This window comes from Erinaceus europaeus, chromosome 2 (genome assembly GCF_950295315.1).
Source record: "Erinaceus europaeus chromosome 2, mEriEur2.1, whole genome shotgun sequence".
NCBI lineage: Eukaryota > Metazoa > Chordata > Mammalia > Eulipotyphla > Erinaceidae > Erinaceus > Erinaceus europaeus.
Genome location: NC_080163.1, coordinates 168054995 through 168076557, shown reverse-complemented (window position 1 = coordinate 168076557; position 21563 = coordinate 168054995). Strand labels below are relative to the sequence as shown.

At 44.1% G+C, this 21563-nt stretch overlaps 1 long non-coding RNA gene across 2 annotated transcripts in view; it reads right to left on the bottom strand.

Annotated features, from left to right (window-relative positions):
- LOC132537010 (uncharacterized) overlaps nt 1-21563 on the bottom strand; it is a 276883-nt gene that overhangs the window by 239261 nt on the left and 16059 nt on the right. The gene's annotated exons all lie outside the window — the stretch shown is intronic.

Genomic DNA, 21563 nt, shown 5'->3' with positions numbered 1-21563 from the left:
ATTACACTGTGCCAGATGACCCGTGTTTTCTTTTGTTTTTCCCTTTTAATGTTCAGAAGAGAACGAGAGAGAATAACAAAGACTAAAGCTTCATGCTTGAGCCATTGGCTTTACAGACAAGTAGATGAAAAGGTTTTAAATGTAAAAGTCATGACCACATGGAAAACCAAGATGGAGGTCTTAGGAGAAAGTAACCACGAAGCTGTTCCTGGGCCAGCCTAGAACCAGTGACCTCTTGTCTCTGCTGGTGGCTCTCCTGGATCTTTGCAAGTAGGCAGACACCCACAGGCTAAGCAGAGGCACTGAGTGCTTGATCCTGAAGCTCCTTTCAAATTCGGAGAGACAGAGAGAAGCACTCTGTCATTCTCCCCTCTGCTCTTAGCCCAACCCATGAGCTCCTGCAGCTCTGTCCTCATCTGGCAGCTCAGCAAGGGTGGGGAGAGGGGCCTGAGCACTGTGTGTGCTGACTGACCCTGGAGACACCACACCACAGGCAGGAAGGTCCTGCCCTCAGAGCTGAGGCTCCAGTGTGGCTGCACTCTTCACTTCTGGGTTTACAAATGACATTCAGAGAATGCTGAGCGTTCCTCTCCTGTTGCTGAATTTCTGATATTTATACTTTGTTACACTTAATGTATATACTACATTACTAAACCTCATACATTAGTAGAAATGATGAACTTTTTAAGTCGGGCCTTCTAAATTATTTCAGGCCTTCACAGAAAAGAACACATGATTGGAAAAAAGATTTCAAAAGCTTTTTCATAAAAGAATGAAATAAATAAATTTATTTAGAGTTTCTTTCAAGTATTTATTTAGGATGAGAGGAATAGATCACCAGGTAGCCTACTTCAAAACTCCATTTGTTGACTGATGAGAGAGACAGAGATAGAATGACACGACACAAGCATATGCAGTGCCACAGACCAGACCTGAGATTTATGTTGCTGAGTTGTTTCTACCCAGTGCCAAAAACCATTCTGTAGCTGTCACTTACCTCTTTACTTATTCACCAAGCATAATCCTATCTATCCCAAAGGATACAACATCATCTTTACTTTCCTAGGGGATACTTCATTGAGTATATGTCCCATAACTTTTTTTTTTCCTCCTCCAGGGTTATTGCTGGGCTCGGTGCCTGCACCATGAATCCACCGCTCCTGGAGGCCATTTTTTTCCCCCTTTTGTTGCCCTTGTTGTAGCTTAGTTGTGGTTATTATTATTGCCCTTGTTGACGCAATTCGTTGTTGGATAGGACAGAGAGAAATGGAGAGAGGAGGGGAAGACAGAGAAGGGGAGAGAAAGATAGACACCTGCAGACCTGCTTCACCGCCTGTGAAGCGACTCCCCTGCAGGTGGGGAGCCGGGGGCTCGAACTGGGATCCTTGTGCCGGTTCCTGCGCTTTGCGCCACATGTGCTTAACCCACTGCGCCACCGCCCAACCCCCGTCCCATAACTTTTTTATCCACTCATCTGTCAAAGGGCATTTGGGTTGCTTCCAAATGGGGGCTATATAGGTCCTAAACTGGAGAAATGTGGGCTGTGGTTTTTCTAGTTGTTCAGGAAGCTTGATGGACGCCTGTCTTTTATTTACCACACAACCACCTCAACATTATGCCTCTGCCAGGCATCATTCACAGTTTTGGATGAGACCTTGGTTTTCAAGACTATATGTTTCAGACATGTCCATGCAGCTTCCAGGAGAAGTTTCCAACACTGTCCAGGTCCCAGACCCCTAGGTGCTAATGACCGTCCACCACAAGTGGCTACTAATGAATTCTTATCTGCATATTCAGATTGGCCTACATATTTAAGTTATTTTCCTGAGGAAATGAAATAGTGTCCTATAGTAAGAACTAAAAAAAAAAAAAAAAAAAGAAAAAAGGCCCAATTCTCATGCAACCAACTTTTGAATGGGGAAGACAGAAATTCAACAGAAGAGACTACCAATCACAATGTGATTCTAGACTCCTGGAAATATTACCCAGAAAAAAACAAAGAGGGAAGTGAGGGAGTAAAGGTGAAAGATGAAACCTGAATGACACTGTGGAAAGGACAAACAAGGAAGGCTCCTTGGAAGAGCTCATTTGAAAGGAGACTTATTTGAATTTAATTTCTTTTTTTTTTTTCAGAGCTCTGCTCAGATCTGGCTTATGGTGGTAGCAGGGTTTGAACCTGGGACCCTGAAGCCTCTGACATAAATGTCATTTGCATAGCCATTATGCTCTCTCCCTGGCTCTTGATTTATTTTAATCACTGCAGGGAATAATCCTGGCCCTGCCATCTGCACAGTGCCACTGAATGGCCCTAATGCCCAACTGTATAATATTTAAAATAATTTTTGAGAGAGAGAGAGAGAGAGAGCAGTTGGAGAAAGAGAGACAGAGTCATCACAGCACCTGTCACCACCCATGACGAGACTGAGGCCATGTATGGTGCTGATGCTCAAATGCAGGGATTCAAACATGGGAGGCATGCACTCTAAGAGATGAGCTATCTCCAGTCACCAAAATGTAAACACACTTTGAATTCATCTAAAATACCACTGTGAATAACTGCAGGAACGATATAAAATTGAGGGGGAAAATTACACTTCTCACTGATATTTTTAGCTAAAATTGGTGTTACGTCCTGGACCCAGATATGAACATGTTTATGTCCACAGTGTCAGTGAGACAAGCCCCACTCCTTCATTTAGACATGGTTCAAGTCACTCACATCAGTTTCTGTTTTTAAAGGAAAAATGGAAAGACTCTAAGTTACAGAACAGCCTGACATGTACTTCCAAAGAACATGAGCTGCTCAGAAGGGTCCCCAGAACAACAATCCACACACTGTTACTGTGGTGCCGATCTCCGCATCTCGGCTTCCTCACCAGCCTGGCCACGACCACTGGCAATGCTCTGTCTTAATCTTATCTTCATATTCACTGAGCATGCTCTTACCAAACCAGACGTGTGTGGGCACTCACAGGACTAACTGACCCCACTTTTCTAAGTTGATGTCAATGTCCCTGAAGCCCCGTGGCTGTCCCTCCAAATAAATGTGCAGCACAGGGAGTTTCACCTGGAGCTATTCAGCACTGAGCTCGCCCCCCCAGAGGAAGTCCATCCTGTGACAGAATAGAAAATCTGGGGTCTAAAAACTTCTCAGATGGTGCCCACCTGCAGCCAGGCTTCATCTCTGCACACTGATGTGCTAAGAACGCTGTGCTCTGCACTAAACTCTGCTCCCTCACCTCAATAATAGTAACTCTGAGCTTCCTTCAGAAGTATGTTTAAATTCTAATATGCAGTTCATTCTGACGGAAGAGAACTTCTAACAGCTGCTGGGAAAATGCAAGTGCATCTGCCTGTATCTTGGATGCTGAATCCCAGGCCCCAGACTGTTCAGTTATTTCCCTAATGTGTTCAGTCCTGGCTATGCTGTGTCATGTTCATAGGTAAGGCCTGTAGGACTCCAACATCAGAAGCTAACTTAGTAGGAACCAAAAGGTTTTGGCTCTATGTGTGCGTATGTGTGTGTCTACATCCACACATCACTACCCCTGGCATGTGTGATGAGAGGGCTCAGGGCAAAAGCCATGGCTCAGGTGCTAGCTCATCTGGTAGAGAGCACATGTTACCATAGTAGAGGACCTGGGTTCAAGTCCCTGGTTCCTCTTGAAGGGGTAAGAACTCAGGAGCAGGTGACCAGTGCTGCATGCGATCATCTTCTCTCTTTATTTTGAATAGAGAGAGAAATTGAAAGTGGAAAGAGAGATTATAGAAAGGGAGAGACACCTGCTGCTCTGCTTAACTGCTCTGTGAAGCCTCCTTTCCCCCCGGGTGAGGACCTGAGGCTTAAACCTGGGTCCTTGTACATTATCGTAGCTGAGCTCTATAGTGTGTGACACTGTTTCCCCCATCCATCTGGGTGCTCCATCGAATGAAAAATGGGAAAAGAAGAAGATAAAGAACGGCCTCTAGGAATGGTGGAGTTGGGCAGGTGTGGAGTCCCAGCCCTGGAGGGACAAAATGAAACACAGAGTAAAGGCCGTCTCACACTAAACATTTCCGTGAACTTTCAAAGGTTCAGTGTTCACCTCACTGTTGCCTTCCTTCTAGCTTTTGCTGTTTGTCTGTTTTCCTTTTGCCATCATCTTAATGGGGGCCTCCAGGTTTATGGGAGAGTTGACATAAGGGCACAATCCCAATCACTGTCTCTGTAACCTATGGAGACACCCTGTCTCCTGCCCTCAGTAAGCAGAAGCGCCTTTGAAGAAGCTTCTGGAAGCTCCAGGTGGGAAGCAGTGATGTCAAGGTCATGGCCATGTGGCTGAGGTCTCAGACCCACATCACTGAGTGCACCCCTTCTTACCATCCAGCAGGACAGGATCCCCCTGTGCACTGTGACTCCTGGTGGACTTGGGGTGTGGTCTCCAACCGGGTCCTGGTGCCTCCTCTCAGAGCAGAAGTGCAGACCCATGTGGAACCATGAAATCAGGCAGGAGCAGAAGTGGGAGGAGGAGCAGGAGGTAGAGGCTCAGGGTATAGAGAGAGCAGGGGTGTGAGTCTTCCCTGGATGAGTCATGGTGCTGAGGCACCACCCAGAAATGGGAGTGGTTACAGCTGTAGGTGGGGCCTTTGGCTTTAAAAGTGGTGAAACTTGTGGGGCTTGCTCTCTTTCTGGGGAATACCATGTGATCAAGGAGAAAGTAAGTGAGTTCATTCCTCTCCCTCTCTTGTACACTAACATGTTTTGTTTTCTCTACAGTTTAGTTTACTTGGATAATCATGCTCTCTTTTTAATTCATTGTTGAGATTGGCGTGAGGCACTTTCAGAATGGGGGCAGATGCCCCCCCCCCACACATTATCTTTTTAACAATTGTGTGGGATGGAGGGGCTGTGAGTCAGTGTTGGGATCCCCAATAAAGGCCCAGCAGTGTCACTTCACTCAGGTAACCTGAACTGTGTCCTCCTGGCCACCATCACAGGGAAGACTGAGGGGCTGCTGCAGGCAGGGGCAGGTCTTGTGTCAAAGGCCAAGAGCTCCTGTGAAGGGGAGACCCAGGTCCCCAACCAGCACTGGCCCAAGTCAAGGGCCAGGAAGACACCAAGGTCATGACCTCAGAGGTTACAGGGGCCTTTGATTTTTTTTCTCAGCTGCTCACTCCCTGCTGATTCTGGTGCTGAAACAGGATTTGGGATCTCAGAGCCCCAGGCTTTCAAGTCATTTGCACAACAAATCTGCTGACTGGCCAACACATTACAGGGACATTGGCAATGCAGATTGGGATCACAGTGAGACTCCAGCTCACACATTAAGATCTGGGGTCTGGGAAGGTGTGGGCAAAGGGAACCCTGAGAAGTGACACTGCTGTTGGGAATGCAAACTGGTGCAGCCCCTTTGCAAAGCTGCAGGGAGAGTCCTCAAACAAACAAAAAGGGCAGTGCCTTAAGATCCAGCAATACCATCCCTAGGCTTCTATCCAAAGACATGGAAGCACTGGTTCTCAAAGATATCTGAGCCCAGGGGCCAGGTGGTATTGCAGCAGGTTAACTGCACATGGCAGCACAAGGATCATGGCTTGAGCCCCAGGCCCCCTGTTCCCCACATGCAGGGAGGGGTCACTTCACTGGGGGTGAAGCTGGTCTGCTGGTGTCTGTCTTTCTCCATTCTCTCTTTCCACTCCTCTCTCAATTTCTCTTTGTCCTTTCCAACAACAGCAATGCAACAATGGCATCAAAGTTGGAAAAATGTCCTCCAGGAGCAGTGGATTTGTAGTGCAGGCACCCAGCCCCACAAATAACCCTGGAGGCAAACACGTTAAAAAAAAAAGGTATCTGAGCCCCATGTTCTCAGCTGCACTGCTTACAGTAGCCAAACAGGAAAGCAAATAGCCAATAGCAGATCACTGAATAAGAAGTTATGGGAATAGGTATTAATCATTCCTCAAAAGTTCTGTAGAATTAAATGAATCTATTTTTAATGGAAACTATGAATAGTGTTGTTTACAGTCATTAATATAGGAACACAAGCAGAGTGACTTCTCCTGGTCGACTGGGTTATCAAGCAAACTTACCAACATTGATCACGGATGTCTAATAGTGAAATCTGGCCTAATAGTGAAAATATCTAATAGTGAGACCTGGTATCAAGTGCTTTTTTCTTTTTCTTCTTCAATTTTTAAAATTTATTTGTTTATTTTATATTTTCCCTTTTTATTTATTTTTCTCTTTTTATTTACTTTTCCCTTTTTATTGCCCTTGTTCTAGTTGTTGTTATTGATGTCGTCATTGTTGGATAGGAGAGAAATGGAGAGAGGAGTGGAAGACAGAGAGTGGCAGAGAAAGATACACACCTGCAGACCTGCTTCAAAGCTTGTGAAGGGACTCCCCTGCAGGTGGGGAACCCGGCAGGCGGGGGTGGTCAAAGCAGGATCCTTACGCAGGTCCTCATGCTTCATGCCACCTGTACTTAACCCACTACACTATACCACCCAAGTCCCATCCACTGCTTTTTTTTCCAGTTCTCTTTTATGATTAAAGTCATAAATAACTCCAAATAAACACTGTGACACGTAACTTTTTAGTATATTCTTGTGAGAGTTTGCTCCCTACCTTGCTGTTCATTACTCAATTTCTCTCTTGTAGTACACAAATGGGCAGAGAGGTAGAGAAATAACTGCATCTGTATGTATAGATAGAGACATGTAGAAATAGGGAACGTTAAAGCAATACTATGTTGTTATTTATCTACTAGGAAAACATATTTCAGAAACTTTATCTCTTGTACTTCTGATACATTTTTGAACTCGAATTTTAGACACTTCTGCTTTATTCTAAGGAATCTGAGGATCAGCAGAATTGCTGTGACTTGAACTGCAGCTCTTTCCCATCTATATTTTTTCCCTCTTTATTTTCATGGAGGTTAAGGGAGCCTTCCTGTGGTTATCAAAGAGAAGAACATGCAGAGAAAAAGTCAATCGTCTGTGAGAGATGGTTAGGTCTTCTCTTCAAAAGAACACGAATAGAACAACTGTTTAGTACAAACATTCTTTTTTATAAATTGTTATCTGTGACCACCTGTGGCCAGTAGTTTTGTATTCTTTAGGTCAGCTCCCTGCAGTGCCTCCCAATCCTCCAGCAGAGACCCTCATACTCCCTTCCTCCTTTCCTCCTTTAGACAATGGAGAGATTGTGAGCTCTGAAGCCCAGCCCAGGGGTGGAGGAGTCAGTTCTGCTTCAGATATAAAAGATGGGAGAAGGCTGAGGGGGACATGCTGCTGCCTGAAGGCCACTGTTGGTGGCACGCCCTTTTGCAAAAGAATAAATAAATGCCTTGCTTCAATTCCTATTTTTTGCCTTGACAACTATTTTTAATTGGACATCATTTCCAACACTAGGAACCCAGGGATGCTGATGGCTCACCCCACTCCTGCCACCTAACAACATCCCATTTGTTCTTTCTGTCTGGATTTAAAGTCTACTGAGAAATTGAGAGGAAGGGGAGAGATAGCGATGTGGAGAGAAAGAGACCCCCACAGACCTGCCTCATTTCTCCTCCCCATACAGGTGGGGAACCAGGGCTCCAACCCTGGTCCTTATGCAGGGAAGTCTGGGAACTCCAGCAGGTTCCTCACAGCCCAGCAGCCCAGCAGCCCAGCACAGGTGTTCAAATCATTTTTCCAGGAAGGGGTTGGAGCAGTGCAAGAAATGGAAGGGGATACACCCATGACACAAACACAGGGGGGGCAAAGGCAGAGCTCCAGGACCCTTCTGTCTCTGTGGCCACCTCACCAGGACAGGGAACTTGGCGCCTCAGCCTCGTAAACCTGGTGCCATGCCCAGTGAACCGTCTCTTACCTCTCTCTAGCTCCTGGGAAGGAAGCTCCCAGGAACAGATCCTGGGAACAGACTGCAAACACCCTGCCCAAAGTAACAACTATTCCAGACCAAGGGGCAGTGCAATGAGAGCAAGGCCAGCCCAGGAGGGGCCCTGCTGTGTTATGTTGCCGCCTTGTGGACACAGAGCAGAATGCACCTTACAGCCAACCAAAGGGCTCCCATATTTCTCCCAAATTTCTCTTCACTTTCTTTTCCAGACACAGATCCAGGGACAAAAACATACAGAGAAACACCAGAACACTGTCAGCTCAAGCTCAAGGGGTGCGGGGGAACTGAAACTGGGCTCTTAAAGCCACAGGTATGACAGGCTTCAGCAGAACTCCTAAGCACAAGTTCTTCTTATTTTATTTAATTTAAAGAACTCACAAAGTTTTATACCACATTCAAATATGGGTCACACAGGTATGTTTCTTCTTCTCCTTCTTCTTCTTCTTCTTCTTTTTAACCAGGACACTGATCAGCTCTGGACTACGGTAGTCTTAGGGATTGAAAATGGGACCTTGGAACCTCAGGCATGAAAGTATTTTTGCATAACCACTATGCTCTCTACCCCCACTCTCTTTTATTTTAAATAGTTGTATTTTATTGTATTATTATATTTAGTTATGGGGAGAGAGAAAGATGTCAATGCTCTCCCAGTCGAAGGGCTTCTTTGAAAAATATTTTTATTTTCCATTACTTTCTTAAATAGCTTTACTAATGAGAGATAGGTATAAAGACAGAAAGATGATAACTAGGCAGTCACTTCTGCCCAAGCCCTACTTATTTATTTACTACTTTATCACATTTTATTTTATTGTTATGTTTAGTAATGAAAGCTAGAGAAACGGAATGATACAAAAAGTGTGAGAATGGGCAGGGTTAAATAACATAATGCTGATGGAAAGAGACTCATACTGGAAGCTCTAGGGTTCCTGCCTCACCATGATCCAGAGCTGAGCAAGGCTCTGGTAAAAAAATACTTAATAAATAAGTGTGTGTGTGTGTGTGTGTGTGTGTGTGTGTGTGTGTGTATCAGAGTGAAAGCACAGCACTGCTCAGCTCAGACTTATGCTGGAGAGAGCTGGAGATTCAACCTGAAGCCTTGAAACCTGAAGCATGAAAGTTTTCTATGTAAACTTTAAGTTAGCTCCCCAGCCTCCAAGTTTAGATGTTATTAACTGGCAAAGATCCTGAACACAATATTAAGAAGAAAAAAAAAGTAAAATCCATTATAGTGGTAACGCCATTATGTTAAGAAAAGACATCTGGGGAGTCAGCGGTAGCACAGTGGGTTAAGCACACATGGCACAAAGCACAAGTACCAGCATAAGGATCCTGGTCCAAGCCCCTAACTCCCCACCTGCAGGGGAGGGGGTCACTTCACAGGCAGTGAAGCAGGTTAACAGTTGTCTATCTTTCCCCCTCTCTGCCATCCCCTCCTCTATGCATTTCTCTCTGTCCTATCCAACAACAATAACAACAACAGGGAAAATAGTTTTTTTTTTCAAAAAAATAGGAGTAGGAAAGAACAGACAAACTGTGAGAGACAGAGTACGATCATTGTTTATATTTGGAGGGTGGATGAATGGGGATTTGTGGTTTTTTCTAATTTGGTCTATAAGTGGTAAAAAAAAAAAAACTGAAAAAAAAAGACTGAGGAGATAGCATAATGGTCATACAAAAGCACCACTATACGCCATATATCTCTCCTTCTCCTTCCTCTCCTTTTCTGTATTTCCCTTCCCTTCCTTTTCCTTCTTTAGCTGACCACTGCGTAACTCTGGCTTATGCTGTTGGAGACTGAATCTGGAATCTCTGGTGCCTCAAGCACTAAAGTCTTCTGCATGAACTACTAAGTAGTCCCCCCAATTTCACTCAGATAGACAGGCGCTCCCCTTGGTGCTGTGACTCATTTTTTAATAAATGTATTTGATTTAATAGCACAGAGAGAAATTAAGAAGGAAGAAGAAATAGAGAGGGGAGAGACAGAAACACACCTATAGCACTGCTTCACCACTCCTAAAGCTTTAACCCCTGCAGGTAGGGGCTGAGGGCTTGCACTAGGGTCCTTGCACATGGTAACATATACACTCTACTGGGTGTACCTCTGCCCAGCCCCTGGTTCTATGGTACTCCTATGTGGTAACAGGGTTCATCTGGGCCAGGAGCACCCTACTCGGTATGCATCCGACCTCTCTCAGCCCCTAGCAAAGATATTTAAATATTATGTGGAGCAGAGCATGGTGGGTGGTGCAGCCAGTTGAGCACACAGGTTACCATGTACAGTGACCTGGGTTCAAGGCCCAGGTCCCCACCTCTGGGGGGAGGTTTCATGAGAGGAGAAGCAGTGTAGCAGTTATATTTCTCTCCCTATATCCCCGTTCATTTTCAATTTCTCTCTGTCTCTACAAAGAAGAAAGTAAATGTTTTTTTTTAGATTTTTATTTGTTTCCCCTTCTGTTGCCCTTGTTGTTTTTTTATTGTCTATGTACTTATTATTGTTGTTATTGACGCCATCATTGTTAGATAGGGCAGAGAGAAATGGAAAGAGGATGGGAAGACAGAGAGGGGGAGAGAAAGACACCTGCAGACCCGCTTTACCACCTGTGAAGTGACTCCCCTACAGGTGAGGAGCCAGGGGCTCAAACCGATATCTTTATGCTGGTCCTTGTGCTTTGTCCCACATGCAATTAACCCACTGCAGTACTGCCAACTCCCATAAATAAATATTTAAAAAAAACTTTTAAAAAGACTAAGAAACAAAGATTTTGCTAGGCAGGTGAAATAGCTCACTTGAATAGTGCATTGGCTTTTCCATGTGTCTAATGCAGTTTGAACCCTGCCCCCACTTCACTGAAGCAAGCTTTAGTGCTGTAATCTATCTATCTATCTATCTATCTAACAATCTATCTATCAATCAATCTACCTATGTATCATCTCTATCACAACAAAGAATTATTATGGTTATTCTGGGAAATGGCATAATTCAGAAATAGGATTGACTCATTGCTCAGAATCCTTCAAAGCAGATGCCAGGATCTGACTCCTGAAATGAGTCAGAGATGGGTGAGCTTATAGCAGTAGCGGAGTGGACTCTCTCTATGATTCTATCTCTCTCCCTGTGCCTCTTTCCCCTTCCTTCACTCTTCCTTCCCACTATCTCAGAATTTATAGTTGATGGCTTATTTTTGTAATTGTCTATTCTTGCCTTTCCATTTTTCATTTCTCTTCTTTTCATAATGTCTGTTGTTGTTTTTACAGTGGTGGTGTTGTCTGGCTAACTGGTTTTGATTGAACTGCATCAATCTCTGCTTCAGCTGCTATTATACACTCTGGGGTTTGTGACTTCATCTGAGAAAAGACTCTAGTGTGCCCTTATACTCACACACACAACAACTTAAGAATGACAGGACAGAAAACTACAAACCACGTCAATGAAAAAATAAAGAAGGTTAAATTGAGAGCAAATGAAACTGCTAGCACAATGAATCAGGACAAGACCCCAGAACAGAGTCCAGATAAATCAGAAGTAATTCTAGATTAGAAAGGTATGCAAACACTAATAGACCTGATGATCACAGAAATGAAGACAACTATGGAGGAAAGGACTATCAGAAATAGGGAATCAACAGAGGAGACCCTCAAGGAAAATACCAGCTACCTCAAGGTAATTAGAGAACTGAAAGCTGACATAGCTGAGCTAAAAGGCCAACTAGCAGAACAAGTTACTGAGCTGAAGAAGGAAGGGAACGAAGATTAACAGAAGCAGAAGAAAGAATTACCAGACAGGGAGGATGAGCTAGAGAAATAAAAGAAGGATGTAAAAGAGCTAAAAAAGAGATTGAGAGACACTGAAAACAATAACAGAGACATATGGGATGATCTCAAAAAGAGTAACACTTCATAATTGGCCTACCAGACGAAAAAAGAGAGGAAGGGGAAGAAAATATCCTAGAGGAATTAAGAGAGAAAAACTTCCCAGCTCTCAACAACAGAAAGGACATTAAGATTTCAGAGGCCAGGAGAGTCCCAAACAGGATAAACCCAAACCTGAAGACACCATGACACATCGTAGTTACAATGAAAAGAAGTAAGGATAAAGAAAGGATCCTGGGTGCTGAGCAGCAGCACAGCCAGTTAAGTGCACATGACCTGAAGTGCAAGGACCAGCATAAGGATCTGTGTTTGCACCCCTACAGGGGGTCACTTCACAGATGGTAAAACAGGTCTGCAGGTGTCTATCTTGTTCTCCCCCTCTATCTTCCCCTCCTCTCTCCATTTCTGGCTGTCCTATCCAACAATACTACTAACAACAATAATGATAATATTGCATTTGCCAGTCCCAACCTAATCAACCTAATCAATGTACCACCTCAGCATGCTTCACTTCAGACTGTGTCAAGAGACTTCAGGTGTGGAATGACAACCTTCAGCTTCATTACTCGGGTGAGACCTTTCCTTCCATAGTATTCTCTAATTCCATCCCAGGAGGTTCACTCGCAACAAAGTCCCAAAACCTAGATATAGACCAGGTCCATTGAGATAGAGCATATGTTCACACCATCCATAAACTAGGGCAAAACATATACCTGAAAGCATAAGTACACAACAGTCTGCAGTGAGTCAGTATAAAGTTCCTAATGAAATAGTATCTAATTAGACTTAGATACCCTCCTCACCTCCTTCCTATTACAGTTCTCTCACTCACTCCAAAGCTAACCTTAACAAAGCAAGGACTGCAAACCTGAATAAGGGCAAGAGACTGGCTTATGTTAATGATGACTCTTTAGTCACTATCAGGCCACCCCATCAGCTGGGGCCCTATTCGGGGAGTCCTGAGATTCTCAAACAGACATGATGGGCCCAGACATCAAATAATTCCCTCTCTCCATTGTTACCAGTCATCTCTATCAAAAACAACCCTATGTGGGCCCCCCATAGGACCTTGTCCTCACCTTGGATCAACAATGGTAGAGAATGTTCTATCCTCCCTTTGGAGGATGGACAACATAAGCTATGCTACACCTAAGGAAGATCGGTCCTGATATTGGGGCAGCTTGCAATGCTTCTACTCGTGACCACAGAATGTGAGCTCAGATCTACAGGGATGCAGAATTCACATAGGCTCCTAAGTTGAATATTGGCCCCAGTCCATATCAAATAGATGGGGTTTACAGTCAACAATATTTATACACCTTTCCCATATTAGGGAACTACTCTCTTCCCTGATCCAGCTTTCTGTCCCTTTTCCAGCCATGACATCACCTCCCCAGACAATACTGGGATCCACTTGCATATCAGACTTCAGGCTCAGAGGAAAAATAAAAAACAAACTAGTATAGCTACAGGACCTTTGAAATATTACTAAAATATGCCTATTAGCTATCTCCAAAATGGAGGGCCCGCCTCCCCAACACGCCATCTGCACTATTCCAGCCTTTCACATGTATCCATAAACTAGGGAAAATATATACCTGAAAGTAGAAGTACACAAGAGTCTGTAGTGAGTACCCCCCAATACTTCATCTGCACTATTCCAGCCTTTAGGTCCATGACTGTCAACAATTTGTTTGGCTTTGTATGTTAGTTCTCTTTTCTGCCACCAGGTTCCAGATGTCAGCATGATGCTGACCAGACTTCCCTGGACAGACAACCCCACCAATGTGTCCTGGATCTCTGCTTCCCCAGAGCTCCACCCTAATAGGGAAAGAGAGAAGCTGGCTGGGAGTATGCATCTGGATCGACCATTCAACGCCCATGTTCAGCAGGGAAGCAATTACAGAAAACAGACCTTCCACCTTCTGCATCCCACAGTGATCTTTGGTCCATACTCCCAGAGGGATAAGGAATAGGAAAGCTGGCAGGGGAGGGGATGGGATACGGAGTACTGGTGGTAGGAATTGTGTGGAGTTGTACCCCTCTTATCCTATGGTTTTGTGAATATTTCCTTTTTTAAATAAATTAAATTAAGAGGGTGAAGAAGTTTTTAAAAATTAAACATTTTGAAAATTGCCTCCCTGCAGAGATTTTTTTTTTTTTGGCTTCCAGGGTAACTTCTAGGGCTTAGTGCCTGCACTACAAATCCACACTCTGGATGTGCCTAGGTAAGAAAGGATTAAGAGGCCCAGAGGTAGTCTGAGCAGTAACTACTGTGCCAGGACTGTGGGGCTGCTCACCCTTTCACCATGAAATTTAAACAATACATTGCATGGCCCGGCTGCCACATACAAATACATACACTACAGTGCCTAAGGATACCAGGGAGTAAGCCCCATGACCTTGCCTGCAGGGGGGAAAGCTTCACAGATTCTAAAGCAGGGATATGGGAGTCTCTGTCTCCTTCTTCTCAATTTCCTTCTCTAGAAAAATAAATATTGAATTAACAAAATAAGCACTAAGGTGCAGAGCTTACCCTGCAGTCCTTAGAGCCTGGCTTCTGGTAACTGAAATATGGGAATAGGAGAAGGTGATTCCAGGGTTTAGAACAAGCCTTTCCAACTATAACTGACTTCTAGAGAAAGTATTCTGTAAAACTTTGGAGGATTGAGTTAATGGGATGACAGAAAGGCAAAAAGATAACTGAAGGGAAGGTTAGAATGTCCCCAGAAGTCACAAGCAAGGTCCCATCAGTGTAAATCAATCTGAGAAAGTCCAGAAAGAGCTTTGAAGAATAGACTCTGTGGGGTTGTAGGCCTCAAAAATAATTTTATTCTATCTCTTTGAGTAAAAAACAAGAAACCCCTGATTTTATGATTTAGCTTTCATGGATGCAGGCCTACCGACCAGTTTAGAGAAACAAATACATTAACTGGGTATTTTGAAAGGAGGCACTGGTGATCTGTTTATATATCCTCTGTGCAGCTCTACTTGCAGGCCAGTATCTAAAGAGAGAAAATCATGCAGGCAAAGAGCTGCAAGGAGGTGGCAGATGCCGGCACTGGTAGTGACAGAGAACCATTAGCTGTAGGAGATTTGATTTCACTTTGTTTAAAGCCCCCTAATGGCTACCTCTACAGAGTATTATTTAATTTAGTTTTTGTTTGCTTGCTTGCTTTTTTGTTGTTTTTGTTTCAAACAGAGCACTGATCAGCTATGGCTTATTGGGAATTAAACTTAAGGCTTCATGTATCTTGGGACTGAATGTTTGGAGCTTTAATGCTAGTACCATCTCCCCAGCCCAACACACACTCTATTCTTTTGAAATTACCTTCTGAATATTTCTGAATGAATCCTGTTATGGCTGGCTTTTATACCACAGCCTCTGTTCAGGTGCTTAAAATATCTATGTTCAACATCTTCTCACACCATCCAGTTCCATGCTGTGCTACCTCTGCAACTGCTGCCTGTGACTTCTGAAGGATAGTTCTTGCCCAACTGCCCAAATCCACCTCAGTCCTCCACCATCCAGCTCAGTGTTCCTGTCGCCAAAAAGAAACCTGCTGACAGCAGCTTCTCTCCTCATGAACTAAGCTTTCTACTTTTCACAACACCTCAGTCAGTGCCCATCTGCCACACAGCTGAGCAGCTTCTTCCCCTAGCAGACTGAGGTCCTGCATTCCTGGGGTCACCTCTGGAAAAACGCCAGTCCCCGCAGGTTCCAGCAGGTTCACTAAACTCAATGGTCACAGGCAGAAATACTTAGGAGACAGCATTTCAAATGCATGAATGAGCACCACAACATCTGCAAACTGGACATAGCCAGGTGGGCTCTCCAGGGCAGGGAGAAGCCTGTCTGCCTGCCTTGTCTGCAGCATCTACACTAGGCTCCCTTCTCACCAGTGCTGAGCTGGCCTGGCTGAGGCTTCACTTCTGTCCCGAGGCCCTGCTGGACATGGTCACTTCCCTGCTGGACATGGTCACTTCCCTGCTGCTGGACAACTCTGCCCCAGACAGCCTCCCACTGGATCCTAAAATATCCAGGCTTAACACCCATGGGAGGAGAGGCAGGAGCCCAACAATGCCCAGGGGGACTAATGGCCACATGCCTCTGAAGCTCCAGTCGCCATTCCTTGTACAGGAACATTTCTGAGCCAGAAACTAACTAGAACAGAACTGTCTGTGGGATCAAAAGTTGTTGGCCTGTTGGTCTCTGTGTCCAGAAACAAGGATGAGCTGTCACAGTTGACCTACTAGGCGAAAATGGACTGAACTGATTTCGGCAAGAGTGGCAAGAAAAAGCAGAGAAGATCCTGGAAGACTGACCTAAAAGGAAGACTCAAATTGTTTACAGTGATGCTGTATCTGTGTTGATGGATGGATTGGGGATGTTTTTAGATTTCTCTAGTGTCTCAGACAATCCAGGAAGTGATGCAGTCAGTGTCTGGATTAGGCATGGAATCTACTATGATAGTGGGAGGTGGTAGAATTGGGATTCCCATTAGAAAGAAACTCCATTTCATCCCACAGTGTCTTAGCATCCCTAACTGCCTCAGAGCCAGGTTATGCTGAAAGAAGACAGGAATGTTTTTGACCAGTATTTTTTAAAATTTCTATTTATTTTTTTAAAAAACGAGATGTTAACAAAACCATAGGATAGGAAGGGTACAACTCCACACAATTCCCAACACCAGATCTCTATCCCATTCCCTCCCCTTAAGGAAGACAGGAATGTTTTTTACTATTATTTTTAAATTTCTTAGGAGCCATTTTATCCATACCATTCTAATACTCTCCCATCAATAATTATATACTGAAAAAAGTGTATTGGCTTGCTTTGTAGTATGACCAGACTAAGATGTCTAATTGAATAATTTATTATTATGACTTTATTTTTTTTACCACCAGGGTTATTTCTGGGGCTCTTGGCTGCACAATGACTCCATTGCTCTCCACAGTCATTTTTTCCCTTTTCTAATTTGCTGCGCCAGAGAGATACAGAGATGGGGAGAGAAGGATAAAGGCAGACATCAGCAGCACTGCTCAGCCACTTGGGAGGTTTCGGGGTGTCTCTCTCCTTCTCCGGCAGGGTGTCCTCCAGGGGAAAGGTAATAGGCTGGTTCTTTCTCGCTCACGACAGGGGTGACACGAAGTAAAAGACACCAGGGGACTCTTAGCGTGAATCTAGAATCTGAGTCCTTAGAGTCCCAGAATCCTAGAGTCTGTTTATTAGCAAAACTGACATGAGTTAAATAGAAAAGCAATGGAGGTAATTATTGTTGCAATATGACAGCAATTACAGGTTTCTTAACAGTCAGCATGCCCCTAAGGTAGGGGGTTGGTATGACAGGAATTGATGAGACACAAGACAGTTATCTTCCATAACACAAGCAACTTAATTATCCAAAGGTATTTGAGAGAAGGATAGTGGTTAAACCCATAGGGTGAGACAGAGAGAAGATGGATATCAAAAGGCCATATAGTTTGGCATTTCTCTTGTCTGGTGTCTGAGGTGTGTGATGAAGTGTGTGATAAGATGTGTTCTTCTGTGATCAGAAAGTGACTTTGAATGAGTGAATCTGTGGCCATGTGGCCTGCAGTTAATGGAGGGAAGTACTGGGGTATCTGTGGGCCTGAGAGTCAAGAAGGAAAGAACCAAGTCTCAGTTTCCCCCCTTATGCTCACCTCGATTGAGAGAGATTTACCAAGAGGTTATCTTCTCAGACCTCCGTCCAAAGATGGGGGTGGTTCTCCCTAAGCTCTATCAGGCTCACACATGTTCCCAACAGGGAGGTGTTCTACACTCCCTCCCTCCACCCAGGATTAGGGTCCAGGGACTTAAAACCAGGTAGTGCCCGGGCTCCAGGTGCACCACTGCTAGGCCCCTGGTGATTCTTGCAACAAATACTGTCCATTCAAAAGGCTGAAGCCTGACAGACAGTATGAGACAAGACTCAGTGCCCTCTCTGCTTTCTGTCTTTGCTCATAGACGTGTCCTTGGAGGTAGGACTGTATGTCAAGGGACAGGGCGTTCTTTCTACAGGCATTCTCCCTGTGAAAGATGAATAACACAATATATCTGGATTCCACCTTCGAATTCTTAAATTCTGTTAAAAGTAGCAAAGGCAAATCTCATACATCAGCCCATGCACAAACATTTCCATGGTGAGGTACATCATTCTCCTGGACTTAAGACTGGTTGGGCTTTCTTCCTTCTCTCCTTCTATAATGCTCTCAACTAGAAAGTGGGCCTGGTGACCGCCTGGCTCTCCACCTCCTCTCAGCACACAGAGTGTCCACTTGAGCTCGTCATTCAACACACTGCTATGTCACAGGTCTATTTGCTGGGAGAGGGTGGGTTATCCCCGGCCCTTGTACAATCTGTCATCAGACACCATCCATCACAGTTTCTTGGTGGCAGTGGACCAGAGGAGTGACATCATCACCACCATCAATGATATGGAAACTTAGCTGCAAGCACTCCACCATATACCACACGCCCATGGTCCCAACTTGGCCAAATCTACTCCTCCTCAGTGCCTTGAGCTCACCCCTGAATCTGTGATGGCCTCTGGGGACAGGGCCGCCCCAAACTGCTCCTGTACAGTAGCTACTTTCCAGGAGACCCCCTTCTTCTCTGAGAACATAGTGGTGGAGGACATAAGCTGTTTCATTCTGGTTCTAGAGAAGTTGAAGGCCACCAGTACATCCTTAACCTTCTATCAGGACCTGTAGACTGTCTACCTTCAAACTTGGGGGAACATCACATCAGATGTCCAAGAATTTAGGATTACTATCTAAGCCAGTACCTGAAAGACTGTTTCCAGCAAGCTATCTGACTATTTCTCACACATAACTGTAAAAACCAGAGCCACAGGGAAGCCAGTGCTCCTGGACATTTACTGTCTAATTATTTTTTTTATATTTACTTATTCCCTTTTGTTGCCCTTCTTTTATTGTTGTAGTTACTATTGTTGTTGTTGTTGATGTCCTTGTTGTTGGATAGGACAGAAAGAAATGGAGAGAGAAGAAGACAGAGGGGGAAGACAAAGATAGACACCTGCAGACCTGCTTCACCAACTGTGAAGTGACTCCCCTGTCACTTCACGATGGGGAGCCGGGGGCTTGAACCAGGATTCTTATGCCAGTCCTTGTACTTCCTGCCACGTGTGCTTAACCTGCTGCGCTACAGCCCAACTCCAGACTCCCGGATATTTACTGTCCTAACCTTTTATAGGTTCCTGGGCATGAAAACATGTGCTCTCATCAGGGTGAGCCACCACCCAGCACCCCTGTGGAGATTCTCTGGAGTTGGCTGTCAGGAGCTGACCAGCCCCTGGGGCTCAATCTTGAAACTTGAGGCCAGATAAGGCTGCCTCTTGCTGGATCCTTTCCCTCTTTCTCATCTGCAGAATCTCCTTTGCAGACAACTATGTAAAGAAAAATGCATGTTCCAATCTTGGCCCCAAATGTATGAGACAAAGTTATTACTCAATGGCTATATGAATGACATATTAAGATGTAAGAGAGCACTTACTGGTGTTTCTCTAGGCTGTAGGGTAAAAAGCTGTGCATTTAATCACTTCATTATGGGGCTGGCGGTAGTGCACCCAGATAAGCACACACAGTATATGGTCAAGGTCCTTCCAGGTCCTGCTCATCCCTGCAGCAAGGAGGCTTCACAAGTGGAGAAGCATGTCTATAGGTCTCTCTCTCTCTCTCTCTCTCTCTCTATATATATATATATATATATATATATATATATATATATATCCTTCCTTTCTCTTCTGAATTTCTTTCTGTCCTATCCAAAAAAATAGGGAATTAGTAAAAAAAAAAAAAAAAAAAAAAAAAAAGGTAAAAAAATGGCAACCAGCTGCAGTGGATTCCTGTGCTGCAATAAGCCCCAGCGGTTATAACCCTGGAAGAGAACTGACCCAAAATGTCCTAAGGAAACTCAAACTATTATTGTGGTAGTTAATGCTGGACACATGAAAAGTGTGGTGTAGGGAGTCAGGTGAGAGCACAGTGGGTTCAGCTCATGTGGCACAAAGCGCAAGACTGGCTAAGGATCCCAGTCAAGCCCCAGCTCCTCACTGCTGGAGACACTTCACAGGCGGTGAAACAGATCTGCAGGTGTCTATCTTTCTTCTCCCCTCTTTGTCTTCCTCTCCTCTATACATTCTCTCTGTCCTAACAACAACATCATTAACAACAATAATAATAACTACAACAACAATAAAAAACAAGGGCAAAACAAGAGAAAACAAATAAATATTAAAAAAAAACAAAAAAGTGCTGTGTAAATTTAGATCCACATGCATCTCTAAAGTATAGAATGGGATAATTCCAAAGTTCTGAAAAGCATAATTCATAGAAAAAATCATTTTACAAAATATTGTGGACTGCCTTCATCTGACAGTTAATATCAATCTACATGTATGTTGAATTTCTGATTCTTACTCAACATTATGCACTGTTATAAGTTGAGCATTCACAATTAAATTATGTGAATGGATCTGTTAGAAGAATCTCCTTTCTAAGTAAGTAGTTGAAGAAAAAAACTGAGTGAGTTTTGTTCATTTTGCTTCCCTGTGTAGGTGATGAGTGCCCTCAAGAGGCTGAATTCCAAAACTGCAGCTAAAGCCAATCTGCCTGAACCTTTTAGAGGTGAAGTGCCAATGAGTCTCTGACAGACAAAGGAAGTGAATGACATCACGGCCACCTGACTGTACTTTACCAGTGTGCCAGCAGCATGAGGGAAATCTTGTATATGTGATCCATTGCTTCCTTAATCTTTTAATTGTTCCTTATGGCAAAGACAAACATCTGTCTCACTTTCCCTGGACTGAATGAGGAAAAGCATTGTTCAACCATCAAATCATTAGTAAGAATGTCATATTTTCCTTCAAACAGTTTATATTAAGGGAAGGTAAGAAAGAAAGAAAGAAAAGTCTGAGGAACCACTCAGCCTGGTCAAGCACTCAGATGATGCAGCAGGACAGTGAGAACAGGCTTCTCCCCACCTCTCTCTCCACACAAGCAGACACAGACACAAGCACACTGTCTGGTACTCAACACCCTGTTTTTTCTGACCAGTGATTCTCTCACTGATGTTAATCTGGATGTTTCTTGTCTGTGATCAGATGGAGTGCATCCTACAGAGATGTTTAAGACAAGAAGTAATGGAAGGCTCAGATGCACCTAGCTCAGAGCACTAGTTACAACATGCTGGGTTCCAGACACGGGTCCACCCTAAAGAGGAAGAGCTTCACAAGCAGTTGAAGCAGGGCTGCAGATGTCTCTCCTCTCTCCCTCCATCTCCGTCACTCTACTTTTTCTATCTCTGTCCAGTGAACTATGAATAAAATAATAAAAAAAGAAAGTGAAAGACTTTCATGTGTGAGGATCTGGGGTCCTTTCAGAGGTTCAATCCCACTGCCGAAGGAAAGAGCTGAGCATTGCACTTATCTTTCTCATTAAGATAAATAAATTAATTAATAAAAGAGAAAACATACCAAGAAGCTAAGGCATCTATTCTAGGCTACATCAAGTCCTCCAATGGTTCCTTGAATGTGGGTCTTTTACACTAGAGTTGAAGGACATCAAAGAATGTCCACAACTCATTTGCCAATGGATTCATTCTTTCAAAAATGGTTTTATGAGGATAACATTGCCTTTGTGTGTGTGTACACACACACACACACACACACGCGCGCGCGCGCGTGCGCGCTCCTGGAAATAGTGTGTCTCTGACAGCATCCATGTGAATATCCTACAGTGATATTTACTTTGTTTAGAATTATATAATTAG